This window comes from Podarcis erhardii, assembly GCF_964252035.2.
Source record: "Podarcis erhardii genome assembly, chromosome: 9".
NCBI lineage: Eukaryota > Metazoa > Chordata > Lepidosauria > Squamata > Lacertidae > Podarcis > Podarcis erhardii.
The window spans coordinates 2,131,650-2,145,419 of record NC_138512.1 but is presented as its reverse complement, the minus strand read 5'-3'; positions in this window follow the sequence as shown (position 1 = coordinate 2,145,419).

The following is a 13,770-nucleotide window of genomic DNA, read 5'->3' as shown; positions in this document are numbered from 1 at the left end:
CTATTATTATTATTATTATTATTATTATTATTATTATTATTATCATCCTTGGTTCCTCCAAGCAGTTCAAGTTGGTCACATGATTCTCCCCACTCTCAATTTTATCCTCACAGCAACTCCTCAAGGTGGGCTTGATTGAGAGGCAGCAACTGACCCAAGGTCACCATTGACTGAATGAGGATTTGAACCCTAGGGCTGTATCCACTATTAGTCCTACTCAGAGTAAAGGTAAAGGGACCCCTGACCATTAGGTCCAGTCGTGACCGACTCTGGGGTTGCGGCGCTCATCTCGCTTTATTGGCCAAGGGAGCTGGCGTACAGCTTCTGGGTCATGTGGCCAGCATGACTAAGCCGCTTCTGGCGAACCAGAGCAGCGCACGGAAATGCCATTTACCTTCCCGCCGGAGCGGGACCTATTTATCTACTTGCACTTTGACGTGCTTTCAAACTGCTAGGTTGGCAGGAGCTGGGACCGAGCAATGGGAGCTCAGCCCGTCGCAGGGATTCGAACCGCCGACCTTCTGATCGGCAAGTCCTAGGCTCTGTGGTTTAACCCACAGCGCCACCCGCGTCCCCCCTACTCAGAGTAGGCTTATTGAAATTAGTGGGCATGACTATCTCAATTCATGTATTGTTTCAGGAAGTGTGATTTAGGTAGGTTCACCTTTAAATAAGAACTGAATTAAATTTCTTCCCTAATAGAGGACACTCTCAACTCCTGCTGTAAACTAAAAAAAGAGAGTAGTAATATAATGGATATGCTGTCTCCTGATTTCAGCCACAAATCCACAGACACACCTTGGTGGATCACCTGAATAAAACTAATGAATCAGATTCCTGGAAATATTCTAATATTACATTGATACCAAAGCAAGATCAAGATCCAACTCAGGTTGGACTATAGACCCATTTCCTTGATCAACTGTGACTACAAACTGTAGTAATATTAGCTAGGAGACAAATTAGTTTTAAAGGATTAGGTACATGAAGATAAAGCTGGATTTCTCCCAACAAGAGCAATAAAGGACAATGTTAGAACTATATTAGATACTGTAGAATATTTTGAAAAGAGAAATGATAAGCAATTAGATGCAGAGAAGGTGTTCAATAATGTTTTTGGTTTTTTTAGTTTTATGGGGAAAATATTGAATATAATGGGCTGGGGGGAGAAAATTGTGAGAGGGACAAAGGTAATATATACAGAACAAATTGCAAGTATAATAGTGAATGGAGTGGTAACAGAAAAGTACACTTTCTTACAAAGGGCACGAGACAAGGTTGCCCACTATCACCATTATTGTTTATCTTGATACTAGAAGTGCATACAGGAGTGCCTGGCATGCTCTAGTCCGTGGGGTCACGAAGAGTCGGACATGACTAAACAACAAGAAGTGTTATGCAGGGAATTAGGGGGAAATGGTGAAATACAAGGTATACAAGACTGTTGGATCCAGAAGGATATGGGAACAATTTGGGTGGCATGCTTACCTATGGTACGACAAGGTAAAAGGAAATAGGGATTTTTTGAGTCATTGTATAAGGAGAAGCTTATATTGAGTTTGGACTAGATACAGAGATTTATTTGAAAGGAAAACCCCTTTATGGTTATCACCAATAGTAGCTGGTGCATCAAAGAAATTAAATATGATGGAGAAGTGGGGTAAATATAGAGATATAGTGTGGAAATCTCTGTAAATTGAAAAAGAATATGAAGACACAAGAGAATGGAGATCAAATTGATTATAATAACATCAAATTAATGAATATTTTTAAAAAGATTTAGTAAAAGGTTTTACGGACCAAATATCTGATTTTTAAAAAGATTTAAAAAGATTTTAAAAGATTTTAAGATTTTAAAAGATTTTAAAAGATTTTAAAAGATTCTGCTTGAAGGAAGAAAAAAACTGATTTCAAAAATGTTTAAACTATTATTAGAATGGGAGACAAAAGTTGAAATGGTGAAATAGGTAATGATAAAATCGGCCAAAGATTTAGGACCTAATATAGAAATAAACACTTGAGGAAAGTTGTGGACAGTAGATATGAACTTCACTGCTTGCTATGATTTAAAAGAGAATTATATGAAAATGATGTATAGATGGTATTTCACACCAGATAAATTATCTAAAATGTATAAGAAGGTCTCCAATAACTGCTGGAAGTGTAAGCAAGCAGGTGCTCCTTTTTCATATATGGTGTCTTTCCAAAAAAAAAGGGTATTTTGGAATAAGATATACAATGAGATAAAAAAGATGTTTAAAGTGAGTTTACCAAAAAACACAACCCAAAAACCCCCTGAAGCTTTCCTGCTAGGGATTATGGGGACAGAAATTCCAAAAAAGAATGGTTAATTTGTTTATGTATGTAACTATAGCAGCTAGGCTTCATTATGCTCAGAAATGGAAAGATAAAGTAGCTGCTAAAGAAGGATGGATAAGACTGTGCTGAATCAGCAAAGCTAACAGCTATACTAATCATCTAATGATGATTACCTTTTTGAAGAATGGAAGCCCTTTTCAGATTATTTGAAGAAATATTACAACATAAAGAATCCACAACCAGGTTTTGAGCTATGAGCAACAGAAAAAATTAGAGACTATTGTGTTATGATTATCATTAAAAAGGAATGAAGGCAGGGTGCAGCAAAACAGGGACAAGGAAAACATCACGGAAGATGGGTTGGGAAGTGAGAAAAGAAATCTCTATTTAAAATGTATTGGAATTTTATCTTTAAAATTTTCAGAAATTTAATAAAAATGTTTTTAAAAATGAAACTCGTGAATCACTGGTGGTCCCCAGAGCACAGTTTGTGAACACCCTGCCCTAAATAATAAATTTCAAAGAGATAAAACCAATATAACTCTCGTAAAACAACACCATTTGTTTCTCCAACCTCAAGGTGCAATCCTCACAACATTTACTTGATCCTGATCCTGAAATCTGTTCCAGTTACAGATAGGTAGCCGTGTTGGTCTGCCATAGTCAAAACAAAACAAATTCCTTCCAGTAGCACCTTAAAGACCAACTAAGTCAGTTCTTGGTATGAGCTTTCGTGTGCATGCACACTTCTTCAGATACCGAAAGCTCATACCAAGAACTGACACGAAAGCTCATACCAAGAACTGACTTAGTTGGTCTTTAAGGTGCTACTGGAAGGAATTTGTTTTGTTTTGACTATGGCAGACCAACACGGCTACCTATCTGTAACTGGAACTATGGGCATCTGAAGAAGTGTGCATGCACACGAAAGCTCATACCAAGAACTGACTTAGTTGGTCTTTAAGGTGCTACTGGAAGGAATTTGTTTTGTTCTGAAATCTGTTGTAATTACTTTAGAGTAAGCAGGCATAGAATCAGGCTGCATGTGAATCTGTGTGTTGAGTAAGGAGGCTTTGAATCCCCTTCATATCCTTTTTCTTCATTAATTACCATGTGTTTACTTATTAAAGGAGTGGCACACATGCCTTTTTAATCCAACTTCAAGCTTCCAAAAAAAAAAAAAATCAGCTTCTAGGGTGATGAGGCAGAAGGAATTTTTAGTGGGGTTATCAAGCTGTTAATGAAGAATAGAACAGGTTGGGATTTTTTCCTTCCTTAAATAACAAAACAAGGCTAAACCTTATATGGGAAAGCCTGCCAAGAAAATTAGCTCCTTTGAGCCAATTATGGATCTGTGACTTAGGAGGAGAACAAAGCTGTTCACAGTTAAATGCAGTAAAAAGTAGTAAATACAGGTTCTGTTTTTTTAAAAAAAGTATGAGAAACAAAAAATCATGTGAGATATATATTGTAAATTTGTCCACCAGCTATGAAAAGCCCAGCAAATAGTTGCAAGGTAGGTATCTTGAACCTTTTCAGACCCAGGATCCACTTTTAACCCAAGCATGCATTTTTGTTAATATTTTGCCATAAATTTGCATGGTGGTAGTGCTCCTGTTGTGACCAACCTTGGTCACTTGTTAAAGACCAGTGATGTCATTCATGCTCCAGAGGGCTAGCAAAACTTGTGTCCCCTTAAAGACTGAGAGACTGAGTACACATTGCCAGCTTAAAACACAGAGGTCATTCTATTTTTCAATTCGGATCAAAGCTGGTTTTGGGGGGGCAGTAACATACCAAAATGCAGTATTCAAGAAATGGTGGTTTAGATACAGGACAGATACACATCTTTTTTGTAAACTGCTTTTAGTTTTTTTTAAAATTTCTTTTTTTAATGAAATAAATAGAAATGGCTAACATCTCCATGCACCCACTGCTTCCCAAGCCACCAGTGGAAATACCCCAAAATGCAGAATAAATGGGAGCGCACACACAGCCTAACAGATTTACTATCCATGCCTAATTACCAGGAAGCCCATTGAGTTCAATGGGATTTACTATGGGAATGGTGCATACAAAATACTATGTAAAAGGCTGATGCTATAGGATAGAATCCTGTGATGCCACAACACAGCAGGCAGGGTTTTTTTCTGTTATCAGCTGAAGAGAGGGAGTTTTAACTGTGGGAGCTGCTGCTGGTGTCTTTTGTGCTGCTGTGTGCCTCAGAATCAGGATGTAAATATTAGTCAGTCTCAGATACATATTCATGTAATATGTTTCAATATACCAAGTAAAAGGCATATGTTATTTTTAAACAATGTATCATACGTAGTCTTTTCTATGAGAGAAAGAGAGAACTATTAAAAGGGTTAAATGACCCAGGGCAACTTCCGCATAACTCTGTAAGGTATAATTATCACATGATGGCCATAAGCAGTTGAGCAAGAATCCACTTTAACAGATGCCTCTGAGGGATCTATTGTATTTAAGGGGGTTGGACTAGATGACCCTTGGGAACCCTTCCAACTCTACAATTCTAAGTTGCTAAAAGACGCTTGTTTTAACTCATAGCAACTCCATCCATTTCTCATTCCTATTTGTCCGCTGTGGGTTAAACCACAGAGCCTAGGACTTGCCGATCAGAAGGTTGGCGGTTCAAATCCCTGCCACGGGGTGAGCTCCCATTGTTCTGTTCCTCCTCCTGCCAACCTAGCAGTTCAAAAGCACGTCAAAGTGCAAGTAGATAAATAGGTACCACTCCGGTGGGAAGTGGTAACCTAACCCTAACCCTAACCCTAACCCTAACCCTAACCCTAACCCAGAGTCGGCCACGACTGGAGCTAACAGTCAGGGGTCCCTTTACCTTTACCAGACAAGGACCCAGCAGACCAGAGTTCAAATCTCCACTCAGTTACCTTGGGCAAGCTGCAGTCTCTCAGCCTAGCCTGCCACACAAGGTTGTGGTGAGGATAAAACAGAGCGGGGAACTGTGAGACCACCTTCAGCTTCTTGCAAGAAAGGTGAGATAATGGTGATGATAATGTTATAAAAGTTTAGCGATGGTGTTCTGATGTCCTCTAAAAGCCAACAGGAAACAGTTCTTTTATGCAGATAAAAATTTGTTGCTTTGCACAAGCAACGTATACTGTTTTATAACATTTAAAAGTGTGTTACAATTTTACAAAATTAAGCATCTAGCTGCAAGTCAAGGGAATTCAATAATAACTATATATGTTAAAGAGTAGATTTAACAAATTTGTTGTTATTACTCCTACTACTATTATTTTCAATTTTTGCCTGGCCTTTTTCATAAGATTCCAGGTTCCACTATTATTTTGAGTATCTGTTACTGGTTTGTTTTGTTCTTGTTTTTATTATGCATTTTGTGCTGTGAACTGCCCTGAGATAAACAATAAGCTTGGCCCTAAATTTTAGATTTCAGTCTAAAAGGATACAATAGATTTCCTGTATTAGATTTTATGCTTTGAATTTTGACAACCATGGCAGCACTTTGGATATGAATAATCTATACTAAATCTGGCTTGATGCAGATTAGATCCTGACATACAAAGGGAGTCTTTTATCACTTATGGCTAGTGTTTTAGGAGCTTATAACTGCAATAAGGTAGAGATTATATCAGCATGATCCATAGTATCTGAACCATGACAAATTCTTTTTTTGTTGTTTAATGACCTCCAGTGCAAACTACTTGTGAGCCTATGGCTTTGTTGCTTAAGCACGCTTTGTGAAGTACAGCATGATATTGTAATGAACTTATAGTAAAAAGGAGTAATTAATTAGGGGAAGCACATTCTTATCCAGGATTATATCACTAAGATGTTGCAACAGTTTCTTCATTTAAAGCACATACCCCATTGGGAACTGCTTTGGGAACTGTAGTTTCCCCTCACAGAGCTGATTCAAGCACCCTTAACACACTGCAGTTTCCAGGATTTGCGGAGGAGGTACATGTTTCAAATGTATGATGCATTACATGATCTCACTACAGGCAGGATGGAAGTGTCATGATTTGATCAGTTTGGAAGAAAGGCCCATGTTTTAAAGAATGCAGATGTTTATAAGGGCACAATCAGGCATCCCCAAACTCGGCCCTCCAGCTGTTTTGGGACTACAATTCCCATCCTCCTTGTTAGCTAGGGATGATGGGAATTGTAGTCCCAAAGTAGCTGGAGGGCCGAGTTTGGGGATGCCTGGTAAGGCTCTTGCATGAGTCAGGTCTCCTGAGAGCTGCCTGGGCCACCAGAGACCTGCCTGCCAAGGGGAAGGCAGACAAGGGCTCCCCTGGACGACCAGCAGGCTTAGTTTGAAAAGTCCAGCCGTATGGACTTCACAGTGCATGCATATCATAGGAAGAACCCAGGAAGCTGCCTTATCCTGAGTCAGACCTTCAGTCCTTCTAGCTTATGACTGTCTGCTACTGTCTGGCAGCAGCTCTCAAAGGTTTCAGGTAAGAGGTCTTTCCCAACTCTACCTGTAAATGTTGAAGACTGCACCAGGGAGCTCTGCATGCCTCTGTTGAGCTATGGCCCTTTCCTATCAGCCAGGCTTCCTCAAACTCAGCCCTCCAGATGTTTTTGGCCTACAACTCCCATGATCTCAAAACATTTGGAGGGCTGAGTTTGAGGAAGCCTGCTATCAGCAATACAAAAGGTTGGAGCACTCTGCACGTAGCGCCTAAGATCCTTGCTTTACTGCTTTTGTCCTATGCTTTCCCTCTTCAGGCATTTATTAGCATTAAAAAACACAGTTCCTGATCACAGGCAAAGGACTTTCTGTGTATGCAGCTGTATACATGAGGCTCCCTACAGCTGTGTAAGACTGGATTTTACTAACTCAATGTCCCCCACCCACCCGCCACCAGTACTGGTTCATTGTGCCCAGGCTTCCTCAAACTTGTCTGGCAGGGAGGTCTCCGGTGGCCCAGGCAGCTCTCGGCAGCCCTGACTCATGCAAGAGCACAGGAAGTTGCCTTACACTGTCAGAACCTTGGTTTTTCTGCACTGTCTGCAGTGCTTCCCCAGGATTTCAGGCAGGAGGTCTCTCCCAGCCCTGCCTGGAGATTCCAGTGATCATGAAACTGTATTGTTGGAAGGGACTTAAATGGCCATCCAGTCCAATCCCCTGCAGTGCAGGATGGAACCTGGGACCTTCTTCAAGCAAAGCAGATGCCCTCCCCTGAGCCATGGTCCCTCCCAATATAGCCATAAGTCAGGCCAGCACTGCCATTGTACATTAGAGTGTCAGTTCCATTGTTAAAAATGCCAGCAGTGCCATAAACTCTCTCTCCATGCCAACTTCTTTCTGCAACCTTCCCACCTTTATCCAGCACATTTTTATTGCAGAGCCCCACAGTGAATTGAAAGGATTCACCTGCTTAATCTTCCAAAATCCAATAATGATTAAAGAATCCCAACCTGCTTTACCACACCACTGGATAATTTAAAAATTGTGAAGGCATCCTTTATTGTTACTTTGCAAATGATTATTTGGTGGGGAGGTGTGGGAAAAGATCTTATTTACTGGAGAATATTCATATACTGCTTAATATATACCAGCTCTAGGGAAAACACCAGGAGTTCCACGTGGAATTGGCAGCATTTGGACAGTAATTGTAAAATCCTTTTCACGGATGGATAGAAAATGCCAGGAAGCAGCTTTGATCACAACTGTCCCATGAGAATGGTTCAGTCTGGTTATACTTAGGCCAGTGGGAGGGAACCTCAGACCTTTGGCACTCTCCCAGCGCTACACACCACTCTGCCTTCACCACATCTCACCAAGTCTCCTTAAATGTTTTGAAGTGAATGGAATGTGTCCTTCAACTCAAGTAATGCCTCTTGGTTGCCCAGATGGAGAAGTGGGGGGGGGGTGAGTAGAAACATGCCTGCTAAAGAAAGGTGAAACTCACATTTGTTGCTCCACCCATTTTGCCTCTAGCCCTGCCCACCACTCACATGTGGAAGGTTGTGCAGAACAAAATGTGGCCCTCAATGCCGTAGTCCCATTGCCAAGTAACAGTGCACAGAGCTTGTGGAGTGCGAGGCCAAACCAAAAGAAGAGTCTCTGAGATACACTTGGCAGAGTCAGCGTACAAAGTCATGTCCATTCTGAGGGTCAAGCAAACAGCAATCCATGTAGTCAGGCAACCCAGCAGTCGGGGAATTGGGTGATAATGAAGCCAAGGGTCCCGACAGAGAGCAGGAAGCAGCAAGGTAGGGTTGGGAACCACAGGCATTCTTTCCAGCATCTGACTGCTGCTGAGAGCTCTGTTTAAGAAGGCTGGAGCCAGCTGGTTCTCCTCAGTGCCTTCTCCTCCATGTCCTTGAAGGTTGTAATCAGCTGCAGGTGGAGTCACTCCCTCTCCAGCAGGTGAAGCTGACCCCTGGCCCATGACACCTAGACTATAAAACATTCCCCATCACTCACCTGGCCCACAGTGCTCAAATATATGAGCCTGCTTTAGAAATGTACAGCACAATTGCACTTTGTGATAGAAAGCATTTTCTGGCTTGCTACTAGTTAAATCTCTCACCCACTTCATCAAGCACAGAGAGAAATTTTGCACTCTGAAACTGATGCAAACCTCCACAGCAGCCTTTCCCAGCCTGGAGGCCTCCAGATGTTTTGGACTACAACTCCCATCCACCTCTGACAGTATGGGCAATGGCCAGGGATGCTGGGAGTTGTAGTCCAAATCAGTTGGAGGGTACCAGATTGTGGAAGACTGAGCCATGGCCTAGCTTATCACTAGGCTCCTGATACTTGGAACTCAGCCTGCTTCCCTTTCCTTCTGGTGTAGGAGAAGGAAAGGATTCTCTTCCATGCCTGTGAGCAGGGGCGTCAACTTGAATAAAATATTGGGGGTGGCAGGTAAACCCCACACTGCTTAATCGATCACATTACGTGGTGCACACACACCATTTGAATGGCAATGTCCATCAACCGGGGGGGGGGGGCAGCCCCCTCAAATATTTTTGGAGGGGGAACAAAGGGACCTCAGCCCCTAGAAGTTGGCTCCTATTCCCGCGAGACTGCTCCCTTGCAGCCAAAACCCACCAAAGGCTTCTTCCTTGTCTGCTTGCCGGAGAGATGTGAAGAAATGCACATTTGCCATGTCCTGTCCACAAGTGAGAACCCACAGAGGAATGGGAGTAGCAGGTGGGTGGATCCAAACAGACTATGTTTTCCAGACACCAGGGAACCTTAACATCCTTTTCTTAAATCCCTGACCACACAGGAGTTGCCTAGGGCTGTCCCATTCAAGATGGCCAAAATCACAGAAATACAATAGTGACCCAGTGTTGAAATCATAGCTACCTACATAGCCCGTAAAAGAGCATGGATGATGATTGGGATTTGCCTCCCCAGTAAGACTGACCATATATCACATGTGGACTTCCCCCTGCAAAGCTGCCAATCTCATGCCCCCACCTCAAGTAGTGACCAGGACATGGATTGGGAGGAGGAGGTACCCCAAAGTCCTAGGGAGTTCTGGGCCCTGGTGGTGCAGGTGATGAAGCTACCAGTCGTGGACCTCTGATCTTGGTGCGTCTCCTCCCCAGACAGAGGCCCTCAAGCCAGAACATTCACAGGAGCCCCTGCACTTGTCCCCAAGGATCTCCAACCCACACCTGGCACTAATGCCAACACACCATGCTTGAAGAAAGTGAACAGCAATGATACTTAAGGCTCCTGCTCTGTGCCTTTAAACCTCTCAACCCATCTCGGGCTGGGGGAAGGGCTGTGATAGGTAGCTGGGTCAGAAAAAGATGTAAGGCAGGGGTGAGGAAAGTGTGGCCCTAGAGATGTTGTTGGACTCCAGCCACAGCCAGCAAGACCATTGATCAGGGATGAGGAATTGCAGCCCAGGAACATCTGGAGGCCCATTGGTTTCCCATTCCATACCTTACTGGAGCAAGAGCAATTTGTCTTGGAGCTGTCCAACGTGCTGCCACCCAAGATTGACCTTAGTTGTTAACTTGCCTGTCTGTCTTGCTCTGACTGCCATGGAATTTGGAAGTTGGCCTTTCTAGAAAAGATAGATCAAAAGCACACACTCTAAATCGGTTGGGCCTCTCCCCTGCCTGGGGAAGGTGGCATCCTTAAGCTAGGGATTGGGCTCGGGAAAATAGTTTTTGCAGTGTGAATTTACACAGGGAGAGTGGGTGAATTACTGAAGAATAATCATGTTGGGGTACAGTTGGTCTTGTCAGTATCTGAAGCAGGATCAATTGTTATGCTGCCTTCTGTGGGAGTCTATCAGCTTCCAATAGGGTCTGCTTGTATATTTGTAAATGTACACCATCACTTCAAGTTATAGGTGGGGAGGGTGCCATTTTTGAAGGATCTCTCGTGTACAAAATGTCTTGGAAGTGAAAATCTAGCCCCTCGGGACTAAAGACTGCAAGCCCAGTCTCTCCTTGGTGTACTAGGTTTGTATACTTGCAGGGAGCTTTTTACACAAGAGAGCATTGACAAATGTGACCTCCCACCTTTAGTGTGAAGTGGTACCACAACTGCAGAATGTTTATTTGGGGTCTGCTCATAGATTGCAAAGGGCCCAATCAACTGGTAAGTTACCTGGCACAAGTCCCTTTGAAATGAATAGGAGCCACACAGGAACAGAGTTTATTCATCCAAACTTTCTTCTGGATTGTCCCCAATGACAAATCCAGCAACAGATTAAGTCCATTATAAAATCAAAACAAATGGAATGCAATTTATTATATACATCATGAAATATCTGCAGGAAGATAAATCCTTATGCAATAATAGTTCTGCTACTGTTGGAAAATAGTTATTAACTATTGCTTCTTCATTCAGCTGTACTTATTGGGATTTTTTTTGGGGGGGGAGACTTTATTTCTCTCTGAAGGAGATTGTAATATTTTACTTGGCGAGAATGGTATCTCTTAGGACTTTGTGGGAGCAAAAAAGAGTGAAGGTGTAAAGATACAAAGACTCAACAGCGTCCCAGAAAAGGGAATGTTTGCCTTTGGGCAGGGCTTGCCTTAAAAGGGCTGCAGTTTCTTTATTTTATTTTCCTGGAGAAACAAATTTTCATATGTTGTGGGACTGTGCACAGATACTGAAAATAGATAATTAATGAGATAATTGGATACTGCCTGTTACCTCCTGTCCAGTGGGATTATCTGATGGCTAATTATGGACAGATTGTGATTAATGTGATTATGGATGGGATATTAATCTGATTCTGGATTGATCTAGTTATGTTTTAGTCTGCTCCAAATGGCTAATTGGATCTTAGATAATAGAAACGCAGCTTGAAACAGGTTTTGCCACATCACTTGATGGAGGGGGGTGGGGTTAACTGGTTGGGCTTGTGAGTGATACATTATTTACAAACATCGAGGAAGCTGTTCATTGAGAGAATATCATTGTTCATTTGGTTTCCAAGATCCTCTGAAATGAAAATCAATAACTATTTTTAAAGCCTCCTTAATGAAAGCAGTGCATATAACACACAAACAAAAGGGAAGGGGTTAAGGAGTTGCCTGCCCACTGCCTGCATTGCCTGACTGGGACGAAGTACTCCAGCCAAGTAATGTGTACCTTCAAAAGGCATATACCAGGGCAAAGTATGCATAAAATGCATTTGTTGAAAATAACACACACTAGTGCATTATATACTAAAGAAACTATTTTGCAAAAGTATCTATAATTTCCTATATTAGGAAAAATTGATGACAAAAACATGTATATTAGGGTGGGAATGTGCCAAAATGCTGCTGAATTTTCATGACAACTTCTTTTTAAAAAATCACAAACTGATGAGGAATGTAGAGAACTAAAGATTGGAAAAACCAAAACCTGCCTGAAACAAAAATTAACATATTCTCCCATCCATAGCTCCTGCCATGCAAAATTCAGAGGTCTTCTCACACACCTCTCTATCCTCCTTCCTGGAAAGAGAGATTCATTATCACAGTTCAAGAAGGCACATTCCAGCAAGGCAAAAATACTCAAAAAAAGGTGTGCCCTGTGGGAGGGGGTGTGCCCTGGGAACACTCCTGAGGGCCAAATAGAGAGGCCTGGAGGGCCACATTTGATCCCTGGGCTCAAGAATCCCCATTCCTGATCTAGTCCAACTCCTTGCTCAATGCAGAAAATCTCCACCAGATTATTGTCCAGCTTGAGGAGGCAGAGGCAGAGCCCAACAACGCTCTCGGCAAAGGTCCGTAGTTCCATTGTCAACCTGCTAATACAATAAAGACATTTCTTGTAATGTTCAACCAAAATCTCCCCTCCTGTAACTTAAGTGCATGAGATCTTGGCCTGTGTCATCTGGAGCAGCAACAGAGAACAAGACATTGCCCTCTTCCATATGATAGCCGTGTATAAACTTATGCATGACAATTTTTTTCTTTTTCTTTTGGTATTACTATTTTACTGAAAAGGTTTCAATTAGAAAGAAATTAAGTGATACAAAGAAACAGAAAATAAAAATAAAAAGCACAAAAATGTGTAGAAAAAATAATATATGAATATATACGAAAACTACCCTAACCCATGGGAAAGCAGGTGGCGCTGTGGGTTAAACCACAGAGCCTAGGACTTGTCGATCAGGGGCTTGGCGGTTTGAATCCCCGTGATGGGGTGAGCTCCCGTTGCTCAGTCCCTGCTCCTGCCAACCTAGCAGTTCAAAAGCATGTCAAAGTGCAAGTAGATAAATAGGTACCGCTCCGGCGGGAAGGTAAAGGGCGTTTCCGTGCACTGCTCTGGTTCACCAGAAGTGGCTTAGTCATGCTGGCCACATGACCCGGAAGCTGTATGCCAGCTCCCTCGGCCAGTAAAGAGAGATGAGCGCCGCAATCCCAGAGTCAGTCTTGACTGGACCTAATGGTCAGGGGTCCCTTTACCTTTTACCCTAACCCATACATTCTTTTTGATATTATTATCCTAATAGCCTACTACATTTTGTATAAACTCATTCCAAATATTGTCATATTTATCCAAACAAAACAGTCCATTCATAAGTTGACTGTTATCATATTGTTGATCCATTTATCAAAGGAGATCATAGCTTATGCATGGCATCGAGAAAGTGGATTGATAAAAGTTTTTCTTCCTTTCTCATAGCCCTAGAACCTATGGGCACCCAGCAAAACTGAATGTTGAAAGATTCAGAACAGACAAAGCAAAGCACCACTAGGGTTGCCATAAGTCCTCTTTTTCCAGGACATGTCCTCTTTTTCATGATGAGAGTGGCCATAGAGATCCATAGTTTAAAGTAGAAGTCGGCAAATGCGTCCTCTTTTTTTACTCTTCAAAATATGACAACCCCACATAAACTATGAAATTTATTCCCACAAATTGCAGGGGTGGTCATCAGCTTTGAAGGCTTTAAAAGAGGATTAGACAAATTCATGGAGGAGGAGGAGGCTAGCAGTGGCTCTGCTCTGCCTCCG